Source organism: Nipponia nippon, unplaced genomic scaffold (genome assembly GCF_047370975.1).
Source record: "Nipponia nippon isolate SJK-2023a ecotype South Korea unplaced genomic scaffold, ASM4737097v1 scaffold_7, whole genome shotgun sequence".
NCBI classification, from domain to species: Eukaryota; Metazoa; Chordata; class Aves; order Pelecaniformes; family Threskiornithidae; genus Nipponia; species Nipponia nippon.
The window spans coordinates 36676294-36702018 of record NW_028262391.1 but is presented as its reverse complement, the minus strand read 5'-3'; the positions used below and the strand labels follow the sequence as shown (position 1 = coordinate 36702018).

The following is a 25725-nucleotide window of genomic DNA, read 5'->3' as shown; positions in this document are numbered from 1 at the left end:
TTATGGCTGACCAGAAATGCCAGAAATCTAATGGCAGACACCATTCTACAGCTACTTTACTTATACCCAGATGTGCTTGGCCTGGGATTAACACATTGACACATAAACACCAGTCCCGTGCCAACAGTGACCGTAATCCCAACCCTTCTCTCTTCAGCACTGCTGGAGGTATGGAAGAGAGACAGGTCTGTGCCCAGGACAGACTGTAGGAACAAGGATTCCCATGGCTGGGGAACAAAATTCTCCTTCCTTATGTCTCCTGAGTGCCACCTAATTATCCCCACTGCTGGCCAGATCATCAGAGGAGGCTGCCAGGATCTGATGGTGAACAAACAGAGCATCTTTGCTGGGCAAGCCCTCAAGACATTGCTCACAGGATGCCAAGAGACCTCATCAGAGAAGATCTAGTAAATCTTAACAATCTAACTTCATAGCAGCTTTTGTTTTCTTTAGCCAGAGACTCAACATTATCTACAAGCCTAGCAGAGCTCTGATGTTATTTGTGCATCACATGCTGCAGATACTGTTTTGCATCCAAAGGTAAAAGATATTTCTCTCTAAGGCACATAGCTTGTTAGGAGCTATTTGGACCTGAAGGCATGAGACATCTGTAGCAAAATGAAAACTTTCACATGTTTTAAAGGGTTTAGAGTTCAGGCAGACGCACATCCACCCTCCCTGCTTGCAGAGAGAGAGAAAAGCGGGCTCACATTCACTCCTATTTTTACCCCAGTATATACCTAAATTAACTGGGAAGTGAGAGGTGTAACCACAGCTGAGTGAAGGCTACAAAACCAAAGCTTCAGAGTAAAGAAGTTTCTAAGAACTTACCCTCCTGAGAAGACACACTTAAGTATCATATTGTCATGGAGACAGCATCCAAGCAAACTGAAAGTAAATAATACATTAGAAATAAGATAGCATGGAAAAAATGATGTGGTTTTATTTTTTTTTTTTAAATTAAATACTCTTGCCTAGTTTTCCTTAGCTAATTAGCATCCCTTCTTAGCGGTTTAAGTAACTGCTCATTTAGATCAGTGAATGATTGCTCTGAGATTAGGGTGTGGGAAAAATCTTTCTGTTGGGAATAATCTACTTATGCTACTGTTTATTTGAAGCAGTGATAAGCAGAGAGATTTTCCTTCCATATGTGCCAAGTATAAGAGAGAGCAGAATGATTAATGAACCCTTGCATTTTACCAATAAATTACTAACTTCAGACACAAATTTATAGTTTTCATTAGTACAAGGCATCACAAAAAATCATAACTAATTTAAATCAGTTTCATTGCAAACTATTCTTGTTTTTTTAAGAATGTTTATATTATTTCCGTTTGATCTGCTGGGAATGACGTTTTGCGCACCATTATTTATAATCTATAAAAATTAATTATGCTTCTAATTAACAGCATGCAAATAAATTATTGCTCAAGGAGTTATTTATTTAGTTGTAAAGCAGGAGCTTTAAAACTGTATATACACATTCCAGTCGCGCTTCTAGGTTTTTCTATTTTTTCCTTTTCTTTTTACTTATTCATTTCTTCCCAGATTTCTGAGGTCCATTAAAGTTTGGCTTTTGTGAAAGTTTTCAGATGCTCGTATTTATTTGTTCTTCAATAAACAAGAACTGGTTATACAACTTCATATGCATTTCCTTTCCTATACAAAGAATAAGAAGTCTAAGAAAAATAATAACGGGAAAGAAAAAGTGAAACTATATTGACTGGTTAATATTCTCCCTTCTCGTGGTCATTTAATGAAATTAGCAGTTGCGGAATATGGCAAAGATAGCTCCAGAGACTGAAATCGCATTATCTAGAGAGCACATAAACCAGACAACCACAATGCAAGCTACTTCCTTTTGCCCTACTATTTTATTCAGGTGCAATTAGAAGGAGTCACCTTGCGATGAAGGTGGGACACCCTGTCCCACTCCATTCTCACCTCCTTTTGTCAGGTTCTCAAAAAGCTGCAATTTAGTGTCAGTTCTCACTGCGGGTTTGCAGTGGACCTCAGCGGCTTGTTTCTGAGGAGCAGGTCTGACACCATCTATCTCTTTTCAGAGAGTCTCCCAATAGCTGTTACGTGATAGAAACTCTCCGTTACAAAAGGGGCTGAGCGAATGCAGCCACACAATTACTCCATTTGTGCCTGTTTTCCATACATTTACAAGTTAATGGTAGACACAATCATAAAAAATATTTTGAACTGATGTTGCAGAATATTCAGAGAAAATGCACTTTGCATCATAAATATTCATTCGCCCAAATTTAAAGAGTTACTGCTCCACATAGGGTGTCAGGGAAATTGTAGGTGGTGTTATGTCCAGGCAGAACACCTCCAGTTTTGAAATGTAATCAGCCAGAAAATAATTTGAAAACATTTTATGGACTGCAGTATACTCACAGAAATCATTTCAAACAAACAAGCAAACCCACCCTGTCTGCTCATGGGCAAACACAGGATAGAGAAAGAAGGTAACTATCAAATTCATGGAATCATAGAATCGTTTGGGTTGGAAGGGACCTTAAAGATCACCTGGTTCCAACCCCTCTGCCATGGGCAGGGACACCTTCCACTGGACCAAGTTGCTCAGAGCCCCATCCAGCCTGGCCTTGAACACTTCCAGGGACGGGGCATCTACAGCTTCTCTGGGCAACCTGTTCCAGTGCCTCACCACCCTCACAGTGAAGAATTTCTTCTTTACATCTAATCTAAATCTACCCTCTTTCAGTTGAAAGACATTACCCCTTGTCCTATTACTAAATTATTAATTGTTAAGCCAGAGATAGTGTAAACATTTTTTTTTTAAACTAAGATAATAATTAACTCCTGAAATAATTTATCTGAAGTTCAATGAACCATTCATAGCCCTTAAAAAATAAAGATTAAGCCATCTAGGACAGTTTTCAATAATGTTCCCACTGTGTGTTTTAGGCCACGGTGCACACACATCTGAAAAATGAACGCTCCTTCACCATAGGCTGTCTGTATCTCTCTCCTTTTCCCGAGCCCCTAACATCAGCTGAGGTTTAGTACTTCGGCAAAGACGAGCAAGCACCGCCTCTGTTTTCCTGCAGACACTGTCACACCGGCTTCTGCAGAGCTTGCTTCATGCTTTTGCCGTTCATATTCTGCAGCCAGGGCCACCATACGGCTGTCCACGGCAGCTCCTCTGCTCTCCGCTGAGTGAGACAGAGCCGCAGTGGCCAGCTCCAGATCTCTGGCAGCCAGTCTGCATTAATCTGCCAGCTATTTTCTAGAGAGTTGCTCTGGCACAGTCCACTTCAAAGGAAGCTGCAGAAGCAGCTGGAGGTTTTTGGACGCAGCCATGGACTAAATTAATAAGATGATTAAAATGAAACAGATTTTTAAAAGACACAGCCTTGTATTTATAGATGGGGGTGACCACTGTTGTAAAAGACTCCATCATTGTTAGCAATGAGGGGTTTCTGCACAGCAAATAGTGATGGCCAATGGCGCCTGATTTGTTCCACCGAAAGATCCGTCAGCTCCTCCTCTTGCTATCGGTGAAGCTGGAGAAGGCTGTTTTCTCCCTGGGAAAGCGACTTCATTTCAAATATAAAGTTTTTATTAGCTGCCAGTGAGAGTCTTGCTTCAGCCACTCATTAGCTATGTAGCATCTGCTGCGGTGACATGCTGGGGCCCTTAGCAAGAACGGGAGTGCAGGTTGCTAAAGCATCAAAAAGAAAGCAGAGCATGATGACAGCCGTGTGAGGGGAATCTGGTGGCAGCAAGAGGGAGAGGAGACGCAGAGTCTTCTGAGGGAAATACTTCGTGAAACTGTTGCATATAAATGTACTCCTGTAGGTCAAAATTATTTCAGGCTTCATGCACCTACCACAGGCTGGACTTATGGCAGGGATGCTCCTGCTTCATGAGAGACTTCCCGCTGCAGAGGTGAACGTATGAAAACACTCACACAGGGGAGAAGGGAAGGTCCTCGTCGAGGCCCCACTGCTTGAGGACTGTCTGGATGAGACTCATCCCAACTGTTTTAACAGGGGGTCAATATATGGAATAACTGAATATAAAGCACTCCGAGGGACCAAATGCATAAAAGAAGGGTCTTATTGAACCACTGAATACTATGGTGCTAAGACCATATTGATCTGAAAATTTACAATAATGGTACAGCAATTTTGATTTAAATATACAGCACATACAGAAAGGGAAGTCTTTCTTTTCAACACTGGTCCTTGATCATCTGTTTTTCTTGGTAGTTGCCATGTGGGTCATGTTGAAAGCATAATGAGACTATCAAAAGGTATGTTGGACAGTTTAACAGAGAAGTCTAATGAACAGATGTTAGTAATGAACAGCTACCAAATATATTAACATATCTTCTTTCTAATAAAATGTAACATAAAGTAGATGGATTGTGATACTCAACAACCTCACTAGTGGAGTTAAAATTGAATTATATGGAAGAAAAACCAGCTCTGTTCTGATTTCAAAATTATGATGATCTACTATTATGATCCATCACTAGCAGAGCAGTAGGTGAAACAATAATAAATCACTGTTATTTATAATGCAGCAAATCATAAGAAGTATCAAGAGGAGTTATAATTCATTTTCACTTCAGGTCATAATTAGACATCTACTGCATTGTATTTTCGCATAGGTATATCAGTAACATGGTAATTCATAATCCATCGCACAGAATCAAAACAAATGCAAACTGAGTAAAAAAACTATTTATCTCCCAAGTGTATTAAATATATGCATTAACTAACTGGAATAAGTACAGATATGCAGTACACACAAGTGATATGCAGTATATTTTTTCTATTATGCTAATATATTTCAATAATTTCTGCAAAATTCCCTAATGGCTTTTGAATTTGAGAACTTGTTAAAAAAATCTGCATGCTTCCAAACATACATTTACCAGGTTTTTGCCCTGCTTTTTGGATAATGCAGGTGGTGATTTGCCAGCCTGATAGCGGCTGCTGGTTGCCTTCTTGGTTTCTGTTTGCACAGACGTTCAAGGGAGCTTAGTAGCAAACTGCTAGGGATTTGCATTTGAGGAAGGAATTCAGTTCTTTTACCTTCTCCCTTTTCTTGTTTTTCTCCCAATGTGAGAAATTGTGCTCCATGGATCACACGGGAAGCGCTGTGCTGCTGAAAAGCAGCAACTGTGATATACACCTGTTCAGATCAGTGGAGTTTATTATAACAGGGATTAGAGAGTCTTAGTTGTATTTACAAAGAATTTTTCTCCAAAGCAGAGTGAAGCCCATGCAGCTTATTCGTCATAAATAAATACTTTTTTTTTTTTTTTTTTAAAAGCAGCACGAGATTAGTTTGGCCATAAAGACATTGAATTTTTCTTTGAGATACTGTAAAAGAAGCCTACCCTGCTGGAGGCAAGGTGTTACGTTTTCTAGATGCCAGATCCAAGCATCTAAGGTCCAGGACCAACATACTTGTTTTTAATATATATCCAGGTTTGTACATACAAGGGTTTCTGATGCACAGGAGCTGTCCATTAAAGATGAAAATAAGACGCTGCATTGTACACCTCTTAGTGGCACAGCTCAGAGGCACCGACAGCCTAGGTGGCTCCAAGGCAAATGGATACAAAGCAAATGCAAGGCATAAATTCAGAGACATCTGGAGAAAGTTATAGGAAACTGCTTAAATTTGCTATGGGTTGTGATATTACTAATGTCCTGTGTTACTCAACTTGTCACTTCTCCATCCTCTCCTGCTATGACCTTTCCCTTGAGCTCTGCCCCTTCACTTGGACTCCTGACACCCTGACCTATTCCCGGCAGTAACAAGCAGCACATTTCAGTTACAATTTACAGCTGGCCAAGGTCAGACTTTAACACTTCTAAGCATTATTCTACAATGCTGTTGATTATAGAATTATTTCGTGAGAACATCTGTCTTCCACTTAAAATGTATCCTCACCGTATTTTTTTCACTCCTAAGGCCACAGCTGGAGAAAGAAGCCACCCTGTATCAAAACAAGGCAACTTTTGAAGAACACTGTAGGAAACACGAAGGTAAGTACACATCAGAATAGTTATTCATGCTTCACAAGGCTTTATTCAAGAAAAAGTTATTAGTGTTATATCTCCTGTGGTGGAAAGGGCATTCTTTGGCAGAGCTCGCTCACTCACCCCACACAGCCTTCGGAGCCAGCAGGGTTAAACACATCCCCTCCCCGGCAGGTTGTCATAAATAAAGCACCATTACCCTGTAGCGGGAGGGGATCTGCCCCTCCATATCTATGTACTCCAGGTTTGGTAGAGACATCTGTCTGATAAATAGCTCATTTTGCAATCACTATCATATAATTTAGTATTTTGACAGGTGCATAAACTTAGCATGAGCTTTATATAAATATTAAACAGTCTTTCTAAAAATGAAAGCTCCGAAATGAACACAGTTCCCTAGGCCTGCCTTAATAATTATTCTGAGGAAAGGTTTTTCTGAAGAAGAAAGGGAAGAAGATTTCTCTAGTGAAAGAGTATTAGAGTAATTTGGTTATATTGTATCTGGGTTTTGTGACTATCAGTTTCAGGTCCTATCAGATGGTACCAGTGATGATAGCATTGTGCCACGCTTTCCTTTCTTCCCTTTGTTTTTGGGGTTTTTTTTTGTTTTGTTTTGGTTTTTTTCTTTTACAGTTCAGGCTTATCTCTTTTTCACTACCCTGAAGGGAGATGTTTACTATAAATCTGCAAGGATATCACAGAATGGGATCAAGGTTGACTGAACACACAAGAAGATTTAGGAAAGTAAATCCATGATAAAATTAATGAAGATGTTCCCTCCTGATGCTCTTCCTGTTGCGTTACCCCTTTCACCCTGTGATAGCCTTTCTATTGTCCACCTCCTTCCTCCTGGCCTCTGCTCCTGCCCTTGCTGGGCACGGCTTTGTTCCCGGAGAGGCACTTAAAGGATAAATCCCCAAGACTTTGTGCTGCCTTTTCTTCTCTCTCCACACACCCCCCCCCCCCCCCCCCGACATTGATTTTGCACAGAACGCACTCTACTCTCGGCACTTATTGCAATCAACATGAAAATAGTATGGTACCACTTCTGAGGGTACCTTTCTTGTTTTGTCTCCTATTATAAAAGGCCATTTAAAGAGAATGATACAGCTGAAACCTGCTGTTTAACTTCTTGTAAAAATGTTCTCTTCTTTTTTTTCCTTAAAGACAGTATTTAAAGTAACCTTTTAGGAGGCCTTCTTTTTGGCATAATGAAACATCTGAAAAATAGCGGTCTAAATATTCTCTTGCTCTGCCCTAATAATGACAACTAAAAGTTACACCAAATGCATGCCTTATTTTAAAGATGTTTAATGGTCATCAGTCAAATGATACCATCCAGTCTCTTTAAAGATAATTAAATAACCTATTACCAACTTCACACTTAAAACAAGGAAAATGCCTCTGAGCAGTTATAAGTTGTCCAGCACAACTGAAGGAGCCAGTCTTGGGACTGAAAATTAAGAGCCAGGAGATCCTGGCTCCTAATTCTCCTCTGTGGTTAGATCTAATGGCTCTTCTTGACCAAACATTGTGTGCATGCCTCAAAACCCTGACAGGGACACACTATCCAAGACACCAAAATTGTAGTGAGAGCCACCATGTAAATTAAATCACACAATCTCTGACACTTCTGCCTCTTACTTTCTTGTACATCGTTTTTTTAAACACCATCACTTTTACCTGTTTATAACCTACTTCCTTATTCATTACAGCTTTGTGAAATTCTATACGTTCCATGCTTCAGTAGATTTTTTTCTCGTTTGTTATTTTTGTAGTATAATGAAACACTTTTAGAGTAGATTTAGCTTTGTGATGAGGATTTTATTTTTTCTTTTTTTTCCCCTGTAATGTCAGCTGTATTTCAGTCTTTTATGTCCCTACTGAAATCCCTTGCTAATATGCAGATACAAAGAGAAAAGAAATATTCATGCATCATTTCTATTAAGGACTAAGTTCCACTGGATATGACATTGAAGGTGAAGTTTTCAAAAGAAACTTTCCCACAGGTGTGAATGACATAATTCTAAGAATGCTTTCTTAAAATGGCAATTTATTAATAACGGCCTTGTGCATAGACAACTGCTGTGGAGCTGATTTTTGTGACATATCAGAAGTACGGCAAGCCTATAAAATCCAGAATGTTCTTTTAATTTATTTTTTAGTATTCAGACACTGAATATGTTTTATTGTCTTTTTTTATTTTAGACTGGTGAGTTGATCAGATAAGCTCTGATTCATGATATTGGATTACAGCAGTCATCTTCCTTTAATATGCAGGGCACTGCTTTGTGTATGAACTGGATACCTGATTCTGCAGCTCTGTGTCATCTTGATGCTAACAAAGTAGATGAGGAAAGCCATCCTGAACTGTGCTTTCAAAGTCTAGTCAAATAAATCTGATATTTAATCAATGTAGTGTACTATTTAAAGGAAGGTGCTAGTAGCTGCTCACCTCAGGTTTAGGTCTTGCATATGCTAGTTTTATGCACATGAGTGATCTCATCTATGGAAAAGGGCGAATTAACTATAAATAAATTTCACTACAATAAGTTAATATGCATAACAGCTCCTAGAAGCACATGTAATATTCTAACACCAGAAAGTATGGCCATGGGCACGAGTTGAAATCTAGACAAACTATAAATATAAGATACTTGGAATTCAAAATCAAGTTGATCACATGCAAATTCCAAGAACATTTACCAGAAGAAAACTAAACTCATTTCTTGTGACTACTACATCAAATCAATTCTAATTCCTCCAAACCTCTATTTGAGTATTTCTATACCATGTTACATTGCCTTCTTCCTTACATGAATAAATCCCTGAAGTCCCTCCTTATTATTTTACCAGAATGACTCCAACTAAATAGAGTATTTGCATGTGTTGAAGAACTGAGTTTTATAGGACAGATTTTTCCAGTAAAATATGGACCTCAATAAAGCAAGAGAACTCCCAAAATATTTAGCAGTGGTTATTTTTAAGACCCGTCTGAATTTCATAGACAGGTTTTATCATGTGTGATTTCCATTCCATTTTCTTCATCTCTGTTATAGCATAAAATTTCATCAAGTGTAAATGTCAGATCTTTTCTTTATTATTTGCTAATGTCATAAAAAGCTGAATTGTTTGCTTTGTTAAAGGGCTTACTGAGCATTGACTTTTCTTTATTTGTATTTTACTACCAAAAATGTTTTAAAAAATAAAATAATAAAAAAAATTTCCCATCTGAAATGGGATTTAAATAACAGAGCAAGGTTTGCCATTATCATAAATGTATAAAGCGCTTTGTGAGTAATAAAATGGATCATGGATTCTGGATAATTCAAACTGAAATGTTATGTTCAGTATCAAGATTAGATTACATTACTGTAGTTCATTTTAAATGGTTTAAAGGCCATCAGATGCATGTGAAAAGAATCTGTATCATAACTTAGAATAAATAGACTGAGACATTTGTTTATAATGTCAGTGCTAAACAAATCTATTACTACATTTCTGCATGTAACCACTGTTATTAAACAAGCAGAACGTGAAGATAAATTATAGCTTTAATTATAAACATTACCTTTGCGTATTTATTAATTTAAAATGAAACAATGTTCACTAACCTTGGATTATTTATATTTGCTAACATTTTAATTAACTTACTTTTATTTATGTAACTTCTTTGCTGCTGCTAGTCATACATAGCCACTTAACTTGTGTAATCTAATTTATCATACTACATATTATCCAGGAAATCATACAATACTGCTATGGTTAGTTTTGCTATCAGATACATATAAAAAAAACCCCAGAGTTAATGACTGATGGGAACCCCCTTTAAGTTCACTCTTAGATATAAACTCTAGCCTTGCTTTTTTTAAATTACACCCATCTATCCAAGATGCCAGCCATAATTCAAAAAAAACTCTGCTTACCCTGAAATGATTCCATTTGACAATATGTCCTTGATTCAATACTGCTAGCGTTCATTTTTAAAGTGATTTGGGGAGAAAAAAGTCCTTGAAGGACTCCATGTTTATTATAGCTCAATAATGAGCAGATAATGGGTTATATGGAGGAATTAAGGTCATAATACAGCCTGAAAATTTTCTTTGCCTGGTTGAAGTATATCAGAGGAAAAGAAACTGCTGAAGTTTCAAATCCCTGGATGAGTTTCAAATCCTTCCAACTTCCAGCTAGAAAATGGGAAAACAAGCTTAACAGTGAAATTCTTACTGCTGCCTTGCAATGAACCTCTTTGTAACTTCCCATCAGCCAAACTTAGCAAAAGTCAAAACAAGACTCAGCTGACTTCAATAGCAATTCTGTTGGGCCCACCTGCAAAAATCAGCTCTCAGCAGTGTGGGCTTTGTCTGTCTCTAATCCCAATGACCCAATAAAAGGCAGTTATACCAACATTTGTCTTAGGATAGAGGTTTATGTATGGCTGGTGAAGTGGATAAGAGATGAGGGCATTCCCACACAAATGCTTTTAAAATTCATGTTAAATTTGGTTATTAAATCTTGACATATACTTATATGGATTCTCTTTCTCCCACATATCTGGGAGAAGATTTGTCTAATGTTGTCTCTAGTTTAAATATAAAAGAGAGTAGTGAGAATTTGTTGTATTTTGTATAATTAAAGTTTTATAAAATAAATTTTATAATGAAAATGCAATAAGTATCTTTAATATCAATAAATATCTTTAAATAAGAAATGCTTTTAAATTTAAGTAAATAACATATTTTTATTGTATTCCTCCCTCCAATACTGGAGTTGCTTTAGTAACCATGAGTCAGAGAAACTAATGGAAACCAACTTAACAGGCCTTGGAGTGGAATGAAATACTAATACATTTTTAATATTAAGTAGAAAGCTTAAATTAAGTTTTATAAAGGATTTACACTCTGTGATCCCTATCTTTATTACACTACAACATCATATATTCTGAATAACTGGGAAGCTCAATATACCCCATCTTCTATGTGTTACCATATTTGGACCCAATTCTGCAAAATTTTACTTGCAAAAATGCTGAAGATGACTTGAAATCAGCCTGACCTGTCTTGAGATTTAGCCAGCATTTGATGAGAAGCTACTGGTGTCCTCCCCATCACAACCAGGTGTGCATTATTAGCAAAACAGTGGTTTTTAGGACTCCGGTCAAGACCTATCACATCTGAAATGAAATAAATAACAGGAAGTCCAGATCACTCCATCCCTTTTAATATTAGAGTAGCAGAACAAAATATGGGTTAGTTTTTGAAGTCTTTCTAAGTGGAACAAAAGAGTTGGAATTTGTGGACAGTTCCCCAAAATTTCAGTTCCCCAGCCATAACGTAGCTGTCTAACTGACCATATGTCCAAGATTTTCCTGGTGTTTTAGGAAATAAGCATTTTTTTTTACTATGAACCCCAAAAAGGGGAGTGTTTTAATAGATGTCGTAATTACAAATAAATGAGCCCAAATGTTGCCATTTTCCTACTTTCTACATCCAAAGCCAGAACTCTACCTCCATCTTTAGCTAGGACCATCTAAATTCCTGTGTCCTTAAATAATATACACCATACTGAGTTGCCATCCTAGCAATGACAAAAAATACCCTTATTAATTGTAAGCTGCCCCTTTTTCAAAACCTTATCAGTAATCCCATCTAAGAGCAGTTGAAACTCTTTAGTGAGATCACATGTTAATTTCTGATAATCATCACTAAAACTGTCTAATTATTCCAACTCATTATTCATTATGACGACTGAAACCTCCTTTATCAGCTCTTTTGACCTCTATAGTTTTATTATTCTTTAAATCATTTACAGCATGTCTCTTGCCATAGCTGAAATTGTAATTAACCTTAGCAATATCATCAAACATTTTATCAAGTTCTTCATCCAAAACTTTGGAAAAGGTTGAGACTAGTACGCAGAACTAAAAATAGATGTCCTCAGTGGTGGACCTTGTTCATCCAAAATTTGTTGTGACAAAATGATGTAAAATTAAGCTTATACACAAATGATAAAGTAAGAATCATCATTCTTCCTTTAGAAGAATAAGTTCCTGCATAAGAAGACAGTATTTTTAATGATATCCAATTAAACTCAATAAACCAATTAGCATTAACTCTCAGGGTAATTACATCTCTGGGCTTGACAAAGATCATACTTCAACCAACATGCTAGCAGAGCTTAGAGACTAAATATATGTGTGGTTTACCTCACAAGGTAACATCTCGCTGATGTTATTATCCCTGACAAAGGAGTCAGCACTGCAAGAGCAGAGCAAGATGGCAAATGTGCACACTTGTCTACTCATGCTTTTGCCCGATTTTCTTGATAGGCAAGAAACATCTCCTGGCAAAGCTTTGCAAAACTCTGAACCATTCTCACCCTTCTTAACAAAAATGGAGGAGAAAAGCAATCTAGCCATGCAGAAATTAAAATAGGAAGTGCCAAGATAATGCATTTTTACTTCGTATATGCTGTAAAGGCTGGCAGAGCAGAAACAAAAGCCACCCATGCGTGGTGTACCTGGGGAGATGCTGCAACTGTGAGACTCTTGTATCTGCTTTAGAAATGGTGAGTTAAGCAATTCTTGGGCTGTATTTCCCAGCTATTCTATTTCTGTGCAAATATCTACGGAAAAAAAAAACAAAACAAAACAAAACACAACACACAAATAAAAATCTTTTGCATTCATTCAAAAAAAAATTCTGAAAATACTACAATACTATCTTAAAACATCTCAGAAAATGCTTGAAGACTGAACAACTATTGATTTTACTGTCTAGTTACAATTTCAAACACGAGCATTTTCTTCAGATTTCATTTAGTTTAGGTTTTGCAGAATTAGTCTCCTACTAATCTAAACATGCAAAATTTTATTAGAAAAAGACGAGAAAAAAGAATTTTCTTATTTTGATCCATTTTGTCAGGTGGATGGAATCTCCGCAAGAATTATTTGCTATGCAGCATTATAACTCTTCCTGCCAATGCTAACAGATGTCTCAAAATGCAAAACTGAAAAAAGGCGGTATACATTTATTATTACAGTGTATAAAATAAATTTATTTCTGATTTAGTTCTAAATTGATCCACAATTTAGTTATATTTTCTTAACTAGTTCACTTTTCCCTAATACCTTCACTTGTTCACATCAAAAAACCTTAGGAAAAGAATTTGAGAAGAGATAATACTAATTCTGCTATGACACATTTAATATTGTTCCAGATTTGACAGTTGAAAAAAAACCAACCTATTATTTCCAGCATGAATCTTTCCATTGAATCTTAACTACAGGATTCGATTAAAGATTTTAAAAGTTACATTGGAACTTCAATGTCGAGTGCTTCCTATTGGGGACAACAGAGAAGAGATGAAGTGGTGCTCATGCTTGTGAACCCCTGAAAGTCCAGGGCTAAATCCTGCTCTGAAATACGGCAAGCACCGATTTCAAATGCTGTCACCTTTTCCCTGACTCCAGCGAGAGCCTCCCCAGGGGCACAACCTTTTGATGAGGAAAGGGGGATAACTGCACCTAAGCACCTTCCGCCCAGGTCACCTGCTGTTTCTCTTAGTGGCAGCTGGTACAAATAAATACGTGAAGATCCAGATCGCCTTTGCAGGTAGGTGGGACAACTCACAGGGCTTGCTCAGACCAGACAGTCTGAAGGTTCAGAGTTTATATTCAGCACGAGAGCCACATCTGGGTGGCTGGGACTCCAGCAAACTTCTTTTTCAATTTCACAGCACATATCCGAGATGTTGTTCCACGGATGTTGTGTATATAATCTTAATAACACACCAATTTAATCAGGTCTGCCACAGTACCTTAGCTATCATTTAATTGACTGTGGTTTATATCTTGCATATTTAATAGTTATATGATTTATCCACTTAACCAAAAATATACAAATACTAACAAATGTTATACTGTGAACTCAAATTAAATATGATGGTTTTATTTCTCTGGAATTTTTATTGTACTAAATAAAACTCACAAGCTGAATCTGTAGAGGAAAAAAAAATGTTCCTAATTATACCTTTCCAGTCTCTTACAAGGAAATGGAAGCATCATTGCAGATACAGCTACAAAAGATCTCATTATGTCCCACTCATCCTTAGCACTGGATCTTTTTCTAGTAGCAGGTGATCTTTTGATCTCCCCCTTTTTCCTCCAGGTTAACTGCATTCAGCATTTGTCCGAAAGGCTGTAACACATCTCATGACATTTCATAAGCTTTATAAATTCCATTTTTCCCTTTACTTGTTTCCTCTGGTAGTTTTAAATCAGTTTATATCTCCCACAGAGCAGAGGTCCTGACCTGACATGGACCTTTGACCGTCACAGTGCTAACACAAGAGCTCACTTATCAGATCCGAGTGCCTTGGAAACCCAAAGACAGCTGGCACTTACTGAGAATAGGAGGTTAGTAAAATTAATGATGTTGTACTGAAATGCACAAGGTAAATATTTTGATATGTTAGAAGGGCATATATACTCATAAACCTCATCCATATGGACACCACACGAGTGGGGGCTGAGCTGGAAAGGGAGAAGCAATACTGAGTGCCAAAAAGTGGTTGCTTCCTCTCCAAAAAAAGTTTGATTTTCACCTGCCACATTTCTATTTTCCATAATTGAGTTTTAAAAACCAAAGGGAGGTCACTCTGCTTGTCCTTGGGCTTCCTGGAAAATTACTGAAAGTCAGAGATATGTGGAAGATATCATGACCTCTTCTGCACACCCCATGGAGGGGCAGCCAGGTGAAAGTCTTAATTCAATTTGTCATCTAACTTATGACAAACACTTGAATTAAATAAAATACTTTGGGGATAATATCTCCAAAATGAAATTTTGATATCAAATGCTAAGCAGAGGTAGGAAACAGTTGCATTTTTTGCATAGAAAAAAACCCCCAGTCTTCAGGAATTTAGTTTATCTAAGGTCTTATAAAAGCAAGGAATACATAGCATGAATGATGGTTTCCTTAGAAATTCACTGTTTTCATCATTGGAGAAAAAAGAACTGGAATATCTGTGGAACAATCCCTGTTTTAATTACAGCTCTATACAGGTTCAAGTTTGCTACCGCTGCCACAATGTTCATGTTTGCTAAAATGTTTTCTGGGTATCTGAAGGAAATTCCTGGATAATTATGTAATCCTGAGAAATTTAAGAGGGAGAATTCACCGCCTCCAAAATTAAATTGCTATCAGGAAATACATCTGGAATAACAAAAGATAATTCATTTGTAGTTTGATGGAGTAAATTTCAAGGTATAAGTTAGGTAATCAGCCTCACTGACTGCATTAGCTTGATTTGAAATTTCACATTCTTGCCTTCCCCTACCATCTCTAGGTCTGTGCTGGTGCCAAGACAAGGAAACACCTTTTCGGGTTTGGATTTAGAGCTGGGGAAGCAAGGCTATGGTCAGACCCTGCATGGCCCCGTCCCAGCAGAGATGCACTAAAAACTGAAATAGCCATTATTCGGCAGGGAAAATGGACCTCAGATGTAAGGGTCACATTTCTCTTCATCTTCCTGGGGCTTCCTCATGTACGCATACATGAAGAGCAACACAGTTAATCTGGATAGCAAGTAAGCTGCTTCCTAAAAGTTGTGAAATATCTGTAGCTAGTGTTTCCAAACAAGTTTTGTAATTGTGAGCAGAGGCCACCAAATCTCACCCAATAATCCATCCAAGTATTTTGCATTTGTACCAGCAGATACACTGTGATTTAACAATGTTAAAGAATGGACAAATTACTGTATTCCTTGTTAATAGTTTCTGCTGTTTAACTGTCCTTATAATATCCTGCTGAGAAGTGGCACCTCAGCTGGGTTTGAATTCCACTCACTTCATGAAGAAAAATTGAACTAAACTTGCACTGTTCAGCAGAAACAAGGTGGGGGGGAATACAGAGGGGAGATCAGCAGTAGTCTTCAAAAGTTCATAGAAGGCATTGATACAGAGGAAAGGAATCCTGTGTGATGGTTACAGTTAGGAGCACTGGGCTGCCTGTGCAGTAGAGACCGGGCAGCCCCTTGAGGAGTGGAATATGCAATGGCTTTCCCTGCTGAGGTTTTTGAGGACAGATTCAAAGCATCTGTCAAAAAAATAAAATGCCGACATAGCGGGTCTGCCCTCAGAAACTGGAGCAGGTGACCACTTGAGGAGTCTTTCCAACACTGACTTATGCCATTCTTTATTTTGAATCTTGATGGTCATTTTCTACCTATTACATTATGACTTGGGTTTGTTTGCTGGATTCATGAGCACCATAGCGTCAGGTCTCTGTTTCTAATACATACCCATACCCACATTTTATTTTAAGATTTTCACCCATCATATAGATGCAGCATGTCTTACCAGAAATGCAGTCTTCACTTTCATGAACACTCCCAGTGATGTCAATGGGAAAATGTATATGAGTAGGAATATGCAAACAGGTTCTTTGTTCTTAAATCTTGATTATTCTAGTGAAAACTATCTTGGCACATAATAAAAGTGGTGCTATTAACATGTTAACAGGAATATTAATATTACTGGTGCAGTTGTTAAGATGCCAAAGATTTCAATACGTTTTTAACAATAGATTATTTTTTTTTTCCCACCAAAAGGTTATAATTCAACACAATTACTTGCCATTTACAAGCAAGCTGTGCATGTACTTTAGTGAGAATTCTCCTTTTCCCTAAGCACAGAAAAAAATCAGGTGCTGATGTTAATAGGTAACCCCCTGGCTTTATTAAATAGAATGGCATTTTTGCCATGGGCTTCAGTAAAAATAAATAATCATTATTTCAGTCCAGTCCTTACATGTCCAGTTTGCTTTTCCTTCTTGCTTTTGTGATTAAGCCTGCTCTAGCTTGTTTGATGCAGTTCGTATTATTTTACAAATAAATCTTTCATTGACACTATTCTACAGAAATGGACTAATAGCAACTTAGAACATAAATTATGGGAGCATAAATAAGAGAGCATCTATTTCCCTCCCGACTTGTTCCATCTTCAAGTCTGACTTTGAGTGGGATTGCCAGTAGTGTTGGACAGTTTACAAGCTGTCCCCAAAATCCTGAATGATGTGTTTCTTGGTGAGTCTATGCCCCACAGGATCTGCCAAGCAGGCATCACACTAATCCAGTATTGAACTATTCAAGCATGTGGGAGTTCGAGCTGTCAAGAACTGTAAGAATCATATGCGAGAAACTCAGCTTTTCTCTCTTTTTCTTGCCCATTTCATATATGTAACTACATTTATCAATATGTTACGTGTTCATCTCACCACTAGCCTATTTTGATTTCTTGCTTTGAAGAAGCTGCTATAATCAATCTAACCCAATCTAAACAACTCAAGGAGTCTCATATGTTCACTTCAGAAAGAACTCCTGGGAAGAAAAGGCTTTTACAAGTCTCACAAAATACGAATGCAGGAGTAGGTAGCTGAAACGCGACAAATCTCAAAGTGGTCACAGACTTTCCCTGAATCCTGAACAGTTCTTCAGAATAGATATCTGAGCCTCTTTTTCCCCCCTTATCGGCAAACATCCTCAAATATGGCCTCAGAAATCAGTGGATAGTTTGACAATCGAGACTTTATGCAAACCATTAACAACCCCAGTTCCTTCCCCATCCCACCGAGTTTAAAGACAGAGAGGAAGAAATGGGCTCATCCAGTGCAGTGGGATTGCATGTGCTCCTGCTCAGGCTTGCTCTGTTGCTGAACAGTTTGCAAATGAAACAGCACGATTCGTTTTAAATACATGGTTTGGCTTGGCTTTAAGGTTACTATTTATAAAACTCTTGAGAACTTCTGAAGAGTTCTTCAGAAATGCCTTGAGCCAGATTTACTTCTAGGTTGCACAGTGTAATTGACCCTGCATTTCTGAGAAAGGTCTTCAAGAAGGAAGAAAAAAGCCCTAAATTTTTGGTCATGCTCAGTGTGGAGATCGACTGTTGCATACAACCCAAAAAAGGTTAAGAAAAGCAGATCAAGGCAGCAAACATTCCTCAGAGTTGTTATGTGACTCCATGAATGGAAAAGATCCCAGCTTGAGCTCTCTGTAGCAAAGTGGGCAATATCTGTTTCAAGAAAATGTTTTTATCATTTATTATGTCATAAGCAAAAGAGTAAAATAAACTGTTTATTATCGTGTATAAAATGCTTTTGACCAGCCAACTGAAAAACTAATTTCATTTTCTCATTACACTGCCTCGGGCATCCTTTAACGTCAATTTTTATTACAGACAAAGAAGAGAAATTAAAATGATCAGTTACAGTGGAAGAAAAAACATTTGTTTCAGAATTTTAAAAAGTAAGACTAATAAGCACTGAACCTGCTAATCTTTCTTGGTAATTACCATTAATTTTGCAAGAAATGGAAGAGAGGTCCTAGGGATCTGTATTTTAGTGCCCCAAAAGGAACTCTGTGTGGAAGTATTAAGTTTTCTAAGAAAACTTGAAACATTAAAACCAGGAGTCTCTACAGAGACTGCTAGGTTGCAGTGCACTGGAATAGGAAAGTTAGTTATATAGATGCTCCCTAAAGGAGAATTAGAGGCATTTTTCTTGCTTCTAGGTGGAATTTATTGGTCTCTGTTGGGTATGATTAAACCAGCTTCCCCAGCACAGTCACATGCCTTAACATCTTTTATACTTCTAAAGTGCATCAGATTGCAACAGTTTTATGGACTTGCCAAACAGGACAAGAAAATGCCTACACGGGAGGTCACTCAGAGTCCCCCCACTCCCCAATGGGTCATGTCAGCCCTTTTCCTCCACAAAGGAGCCATGCTAGAGTAATCCCAGACTGAAAGTAGGCCCTGTGGTGGTCCCTGAAAGAGACACAGGAAAAAGTAAAAAAAAAAAAAAAAAAAAAATCTGCACTTACCAGTGGCCCAGTAGCTCATTTTGTAGTGTGGTTTTTTACCAGGTGTGAAGGCCTTTTAGAGATATGTGGCCAGGGAATCGATAAGCAGCAAGACTGAAACAGTTGACATAAGTATTTACCATGTTGTGATTTTTTTTTTTCCTTGAAAGATTCAAAGAGTACATTGAGCTCATCACCATGCTGTGCCTGGTAGAGCCTATAGCAAAACATTTAATCACCTGGTTCTTGCAAGACTTTTCATGTGCTTCAGCAACTGGGGGATCGGCAGGAGGGAGGACCTTCATGGATATAACGCCAATAGCCTCTGCACAGCAGTACCAAAAGTGATGTGCGTCTTACAAGGAGCTTCTGCCATAAACTCTACCAGAGCAGCATGTTCCAACAAGACAATAACATAGTGAGACATTTCATAAGGAAAGAGAATGTCACTTCTTTTTATTAAAAATTTCATAGGCATTTCCAGTCTAACTCCCAAGTTACTCACAGGTATAAGAATTCAGGCTATTCATTTTCCTGGAACAGTTTTAGGAGCCATCCTGTTTCCTTTCCTTCCTTCCTTTTCCTTTTTTTCCTTCCTTTCCTGTCATTTTCTTTCTTTTCTCAGAACACCCTGGACTTGGGAATGATGAGTTTCAAATGATAACAGAATACTTCCTTAAATGACTATCACTGTCTTCCATGGAAAAGACTCCATGGAAATGTATGTATAAATATATGAAGTTTTAATTCAATGCCATATTGAACAATCATCTTAAGATAATGGAGTTGGTGATGGGTGGAGGAATGACAGCAGAAGCGTGCAGTATGAACACGGTTAGCTCTGTCATTTTCTGGAGTCAAACTATAGGGAATCGATCCTTACCCATGTGCAAAAATCAAGTTAGAAACCTCTTAAAGTCTGCTAAAATGCTAATTCTTAGGAGGCATTTACTTTCAAAGCAGCCTCCAGGACAGTCCGTCCTGGAACCCAGGTGAGATGGATTGCTATGGCTGGTTCAGGCCTGATCCTCAGCTGTTGTATTTTGGTGGAGTTACTCTAATTCAGTAATTAGGCCAGTTGATATCAGTTCAGAATATAGTTTGTACATGCCTGTTTGCAATGATATATGCAGTGTCAAACATGAGACAAAGATTTCATCGTTTAGATCTAAGCCCTAGACAGGTGTTTTTCTCTTTTGTTTCCTGAAAATTGTTTAAATATTTCAGGCAGGTGCTTGAATGATCACCATTAAAAGCTAACTTACCATCTAACTCCTTTCTAAATGATATGTTGATTTAGGACTGCATGGCACATCAATTATAACATGACTAAGCCCATCTTAATTATTCTTTTATTTAAGTCTACACATTATCTTTAGGGGTTTCTCTGCCAGGCTAACACTGAGATTGTGGCAAGTACCTTTCACTTTAAAGTTCTTCTGGCTTGTATCAGGCAACATTAATGTTATTATTAAGCTGTTGAATCCTAATGTAATTCATCTGAAACAGGCAGCAGCAAACAGTTAATGCATAAGGATGATGAGCAAAGCTTGCTCTTAATATGCTCGCAGGAACCTACCACTAGCTAACAGTATGCAATGCAGTTTGCTTGGATCTGTAAAATAATCTAGTCTTTCAGGACATAAAAGTAATATAACATTAGATTAAGGGTACAAAAGGTGCTACAATAATATTTCCAGAAAGCAGGAAAGACAGTTAAAACAGAATGCAATCACTATACAGAAGTAAATGCAGTATTTTGAGAATACCTTCTATTATTCTTGTGAATATTCTCAGGGGGATAAGGAAGCTTTATATCACAGATAATTAAATGCAGGCTCTTTACTATTATATCTGTTGTATTCCAGAGAGCAGTAGGTTATAGGGCAATAGACTGAAATTAGATTTTAGCAGAACATGTGTCCTGACCTTTCTTTAAAGCAGATCTATTTACTTTATAATGCAGTTCATCTTGTAGGAACTGATGTACTCATAGCCAGTGTAAAGGTTAAGACATATGTGACTCTTAAACCTTCTTGCTTCTAACTCTAACATAATTCTCTTTGTTTATACTGTGCAAAGAGATATTTTAAATAGCCAGCGTTGAAAATAATCTTTTTTGTGGTGATGTTAATTTCGGCTATCCTAACGTTTATACATGCAGTGGAGCAAATGCATTTCTAAATTGCAGATCTAATGGACCTGATCTTCTCAGCGTAAATCAGAGTAGCTCCACTGAATCAAATACTGAAGCCAACGAAATTTCACTGATTTATATCTAGGTACCTAACTCGGAGCTTAAATGGATTAAAACCAGATTTACATGATTGTAAGTGATAAGATCTTGGCCTCATGTATTTTGATACATTATGGGCCAGATTGTGAAACCCTCATGTCAGTGGCACAACTTGCATGAGTAAGTGCTCACTGATGTGACTGTGGGCTGCACAATCTGGCTCTGTATTATACAGATGTAAACAAGTAACCAAGAGAAAGTTATTAAGTGACTTTGATGATCTCATAAATAAACACGTCATGACACTTAAGTAGCTTTAATAGTATCAGAACCACAAGAAATATGTACGGTCCTATATTACAGATGCCCCATGTTGTGGCCTTTAAACATAATGGATGAGAGCTGATTCAACTATATCATACCATGATTCTGGATACCATGTGATTTGCAGAGAAAAAATAGCATAAAATAGGACAATGTTGCACTATGCAATGCAAATAGGAGGTTTTGCACATTCCTCCCTACTCTTAGTGTTGTTGTATATCGATCACCCAAAATCTTTTTCCTTTGGCTCGTGATCTTGGGTTTTTTTCTCTTGTTCTTATTTTCTCCCCTTCATGTAATTTATTTTCCCAGCAAGACCTTCACATTTGAGCAGTAACTTTTTTTGCAGTAGGTAAATTTATCCATTAATACTGCTAGCAATTGAACACTAATGCATATAACAGACATTATATGTGTGTGTGCACGCACATACACATTTCACAGACCTTAATACACACATACATATATTAACAAATGCTGATTCTATGTACATCATGTAGGCTAATTTACAAGAAACAGAGTCATAAATGTAAGTGGTGACAGCACCCAAGGTCTCAAAGCAGTTACTACGTAAGGGATCTCTCAAAACACATGCCCACCCCTGGAGCCGCTGCTATGTCCTAGCAGAATGACACTTCGTGACATGAAGTCCTGCTGCCATTTAGGACCTGTACAAACATGTTCCCGTAACACCTCACTTACTCAGCAGAGGGTGAGAGATTATTGAATTAGCTCATTGACCATGTCTGTAGCTCTTAACTGTTAAACGCTACGTAAATTATCACAGCCAAACACACGGGTCTTTCTCTACTAACAGTACCATGAACATACAAACAAAATGGAAGAAAATAACATTTGCTTTCAGAAAAATGCTGGTTTGGTTTAGGAAAGTTTCCTTTAAACGTAGTCTGTTTAACCATTTGGTAATGATCAAAATTTGCAACATACAGGGATAATACTTGAGCCTTCAATTGGGTTGGGAGGGGGAAGTGAAGAACAGCACCTCAGCAACTTCCCAAACATTGCAGAAAGCAGACCAACAGAAAGCTTTTACAAAAGAAGCATCTAAAAATAACAGAGCAACTAAAAGATTAGCTAATAAGGCCTGCTGGAGATGCTGTGGCCTTCAAACTCATCCCACCCCAAAGCTGCTTGCTTCTTCCATTGTGGATTTGACCAAGTCAGTGACTGCCCGAGAAGCAGTATTCAGCTCATAGCCCATTCACCAACAGTAACACCTCATGGGGCTGGAAATACAGTTCCCAAGGAGAACTCTGTCTAGCTCCACATTTATTCTGAAAAATGCATTTCTATTTGGGTCAAAGGAGATTCCCAACAAAGTTAAAGTAATCTGAACAAACGAAATAGGTAAAAATATAAAATGTGTTGTGCACCTACACAGCAACACAAAATTCTACCTTAACCTTCTTGAGAAATATAAAAAATTATATGCCTTAGAGAAAGAATTAACTTTTTGTTTTTGTTAATAATTTTCCACATGTTAGTTTTTATACTTCTTGCTATTGCCATTCCTCTCATTCATTGTATGGAATTCATATGAATTACAAATTCCAGTTTTAAAAAGAGCAATAAGTACTAAAACTAGGAGGTTTCAAGGGGACAATCTGGACCAATAGCTCTGTTCTGACATGATATGATAAATATCAATTCATCTGGCTGTTAGGCCCTTCTACTGGATTATTCCAAGCCTGGTTTTATTACTGTGTGCACAGACACATTGAGCTATACCGCAGGTTTTGGCACAGTTAGCAAGTAGTAGCAATGTGGAGACCCAGCCCGCGTGGAGGTGATGGCTCACGTGGGAAGAATGGTTTGTGGCTTAGGGAGAGGCGTACCAGCAGCATTGGACCTGGGAGCCCTCTGAGCAACCTGCCTCCCAAACGCACAGCACCTGGGATCAATCTAATTTTCTGGTATCAAGTCATATATGCAGGTGATACAGAAAAAGGAAGGGTCAGGGAAGAGTGTTTGGCAGGAATATTTGTTCACTGGACTTTTTGTCTAGGGACCAGGGGGAGTAAAAAATGATTTTAAAGAATGACCCAGGGTAGGAGTTGCACTACTGCCTGCTCAGCTCTATGGGCAGCCGGGCTCTCAGCAGGTGCCTCAGTTCCTCTGATGATACTCCTGTCCTTCATCAAACTTTCCTCTGTTTTATGGTCTCCCAAGTGAAGAAGTATGTCTTGCTAATGACATTCAGGGAAGAGGAAAAAAAATATTCAGGTTTCTCCATGAGAACTGGACTTCAGAGAAGCCCTTATATATTTTGATGGAGCAGCACTTGTTACCAGCAACGGTACCAGGAAAAAAATGTTACAATGGCTAGTAAATACAGCTGTAGCCTAGCCACTATCACATCTGCTGTAGAAATGGGAATTTGGAGGGCTGCAACCACTAATGTTGCTGTTGGTACCATGAAGAGCTGAAGAGAGGGGCCCTCACAGCGATACAGCAGCACGGAGGGGTTCCCTGCAGCATCCTCTGTGGGTACCCAGAGACTCCAAGGTCTCTGGCAAAACTGTAAACTCTGCCCCTGCCATAAGAAATGGGAGGCAAAATGGCAGAGAAGCTCCTTCTTTTTTCCCCTCAAAGCAAAGCTTTCCTGTGAGAGGAATGATCTGTCCTGGAGTGAAAAAACACCTTTGAAAGGAGAGAGCCTGTATGATGGTGCTATATGCAGTCCACTTAGAGGAGTGAGAAGTAGCTGAGAGGCTGTAACAGAACATACGGCACGCTGCAGTCTGCGCTTCCCGGTACTGCCACGGCACTGCTTCAGAGGCAACCAGGAGATTTTCCATGTGAGCACCAGTGTGTGCACAAATTGGCTGTGGGCAAGTTCTTGCAGCCCCTGGCATGGGCGCCTCTCCTCTCCTTTCCCTGCTCTCCCCCCTTCTCTCGTTTTGTGACATTTCCCTTAAGTTTCTAAACTCTCCTTTCTTTTCTTAGACAAATGCATACAAAGGCTGCATTATGCACAGGGAGATAAGGGAAATGGTGAATCATGAAAAACAGTAATTAATGTTGAAATGCCATGTGCGGCAATTTTTTTAATACGTTGCATGAGATTAGTGTTTTATATGCCTGTTTTTTTCCAATAAAAGAAAAGGCTTTCTCTTACAACTAAAATAAAAAGCAAACTATGAAACAGCACCAAAACCACAAGCTTGGAAACCATCCTCATAATGTAACTTCAAGTCCCACAAAAATTTACTTATTCTGGCAATCTCAAAATCTGCAGAGCAATTACCACCAGCATAATAAGGGATATCAGCACTGATTTTAATGTGAGCAAAATGGCTTCTGCAGTGTTCTTAGAGGAAAAGTAGATATATTATGGAAAAGGCCTTACATAATAACCTTTTTGTAAAGCTTGGATGGCAAGATAATTCTGTAAGACATTGAAGTCACATGTCATTAATCAGAAATGACAGTCTTTATTCATGTATATTTGACTGAAACTGCATAATTTTAGCCTCCAATAGCCCTGGATAAATGACCTTAAGTATAGCACTTTTTCAAATTGACAGTGATTGATGACAGACGAAAAAATTATGAACACAGAAGAAGTAAACATGAAAAATAATGACAAACCCTTTAGTATCACACAGATTTCTTGTTTTCACTTTTCCAACTCTTTCCCTCTCATTTTTTATTTCTATAACCTTGCTCATCATGTTTTAATCATTTTTATGCTACCACATTTGTTACATTTTGCCTGCAGTGCCCCCACACTAAACCCTGAGCTTGCTGAAAGATTCATTCAGATAAAGGGAATTGATTTCATATTTTCCCATTCATGAAAAGAGTCTTCAAAGTTAGAAACTCTTTATGCAGTATGAAACCAAAGAAACTGATTACTTCTAGGAAGCATTTATCTACATCTCTTCACAAAACTGCAGAGCACTTACTCACGTGAGCAGCATCCCCTACACGACGAGCAGTTAACCAGCTTCACTAGGGCTGCAGCAGCAGCAGCCCTGCAACCTCCAAGTCCCTTTTATAAACACAAACCACCTGACTGACCATGGGATAAATAATGTAAATAATGTTCTCTAAGTAATTAAAACCCCACCCTATTGATCTTTTTACAAACCACTATGTGCTCCCACTAACTGCTGAAATAGTAAAGAGAAACCAGCACCTAATTAAATTTGTTGTGCATCAACTAGTCCTCGTCTGTAACACTAACCGCTGCTGGTATTAATTACTGGCCCCACCTTGGACCCAGCACAGCTCTGCCCTGTGCCTTGG

General features: G+C 38.2%; 1 long non-coding RNA gene across 1 annotated transcript; it reads right to left on the bottom strand.

The window, feature by feature from the left end:
- Window positions 1-16210: 16210 nt before the first annotated feature.
- On the bottom strand, window positions 16211-25429 carry LOC148051010 (uncharacterized). The gene is made up of 4 exons (XR_015700656.1): window positions 25383-25429; window positions 19133-19274; window positions 18915-19007; window positions 16211-18105 (listed from the first exon to the last, which is right to left on the bottom strand). It is a non-coding gene; the product is annotated as an uncharacterized LOC148051010 (long non-coding RNA).
- Between the last annotated feature and the right edge of the window lie 296 nt (window positions 25430-25725).